At 49.3% G+C, this 1,778-nt stretch overlaps 1 pseudogene; it reads left to right on the top strand.

Annotated features, from left to right (window-relative positions):
- The first annotated feature begins 282 nt into the window (after positions 1-282).
- LOC139180966 (DNA repair protein RAD51 homolog 4 pseudogene) lies at positions 283-1,263 on the top strand (annotated as a pseudogene).
- Positions 1,264-1,778: the final 515 nt, after the last annotated feature.

Here is a 1,778-nt window from a genome sequence, read left to right as displayed (position 1 = left end):
GTTTGGAATTCCCTGGCAGTTGAGTGGTTAGGCACCTTCACTGCCAGGGCCCAGTTTCCATCCCTGGTCCAGGAACTAAAATCCCACAAGGAACATGGAGCAACCAAAAAAAGAGTTGACTGAGGAGCTGCCATGGGGTCCACACCATGCATGCCACCACTGCCTCCTGCCTCCCACACCAGGTCCTAAAAGGGGCCAAGGGGTGGGGGTGGGAGTGGGGAAGTGTCTGGAGAGGGCCTGGCAGATGTGCCTTAGCGGAGTAGCCCTGGACCCCCAGGGAACATGGGTGTGCTCCAGGCCAGACCATGCTTGGGCCTCATCCAGGACATGGTCCAGCTCCTGCAGAGTGGTGAGATCAAGACAGTGGTCAATCTGGTTTCTGCAGACCTGGAGGTAGCCCAGAAAAGTGGCTTGTCTTAAAGGTCTTGGTCACCCTGAGGTGGGCGCTGCTGGCTCAGTTCTCAGCTTTCCCCTTCAATGGTGCTGATCTGTTCAAGGAACTGAAGACTTCCACTGCCATCCTGTCCATTGGCATTGGAAGCCTGGACAAACTGCTTTATGCTTATCTCTATACTGGAGAAGTGACTGGAATCACAGGAGGCCCAGGTAGCAGTAAAACCCAGGTATGTCTTTGGGTGGCTGCAAACGTGGCCCACGGCTGCAACAGAATATCCTATACATCGATTCCAATGGCAGCCTCACAGCCTCCTGCCTCCTCTAGCTACTTCAGGCCAGAACCCTGGATCAGGAAGAGCAGGCAGGAGCTCTCCAGAGGATCCAGGTGGTGCCTGCATTTGATATCTTCCAAATGCCAAAGGTGATATAGGACCTTCCAGGTGCTGTGATTCAGCAGGTGAGCATTTCTTCAGGGACTCTGAAGGTGGTGTTGTGGACTCTGTCCCTGTGGTGCTCATCCCACTTATGGGAGGTTCACAGAGGGAATACTTGGCCTTGATGCTGTAGCTGGCCCACAAGCTGAAGACTGTGGCCCAGGACCTCAGCATGGCAGTGGCAGTGACCAGCCACCTGATGTCAGACAGGGACAGCAGGCAGCTCAAATCTGCCCTCAAATGCTCCTGGAGCTTTGTACCCAGCACCCAGCTTTTCCTAGACATTGGCCAAGGCACAGGAGCCTCAGGCTGCCGGCGCCTGGCATGTCTGACCACATCCCCTCGTCTGCCAACAGGTTTCCAAGAAACAGTGAACACTGGGACCTGTGGGGCACCAGAGCAGAGCCCAGCATTACAGGGAGATCACACATGACTGAGATGTTGATTGGAAAAGAGAGAAGTATCAAGGCCCTCAAGTCCCCTATGCAGTGCTATTCATTGCCAGCAGCCCATGGGGCTGCAGAGAAGCTCTCAGGCTGGGCAGCCATCTCAGTCCTTAGGTCCTCTCTCCAGAAACAATGTAATTGGCAAGAGAGGATGCTACATATCTATACATTTATATCTATAGGTAAAACTAGGATTGGCTGGTATGTTAAACTACATGGAAACATTGTCAAATGAGTGATAAGCCTCTTCAGATTATACATCATGAATAAATGATATTAATATAGGCATTTTAGAAGTTATATGAAGTTTCTGAAATTTGGATATGTCCTACTATAATGTTACAATCTTCGTTGTTATGTTAAAATGTCAAATGTCACAACAGCGGGGATAAGCTTCTTTGTCAGGAAGCATTGTGATCAGATTTTTATTTTTTTTTTTTTTTATTTTTTAATTTTTTTCAGATTTTTAATTTTGCCTTTCTAAGAACTTTATCATTCATAG

This window comes from Bos indicus, chromosome X, assembly GCF_029378745.1.
Source record: "Bos indicus isolate NIAB-ARS_2022 breed Sahiwal x Tharparkar chromosome X, NIAB-ARS_B.indTharparkar_mat_pri_1.0, whole genome shotgun sequence".
Lineage (NCBI taxonomy): Eukaryota > Metazoa > Chordata > Mammalia > Artiodactyla > Bovidae > Bos > Bos indicus.
This window is presented reverse-complemented; position numbering and strand designations above follow the sequence as displayed.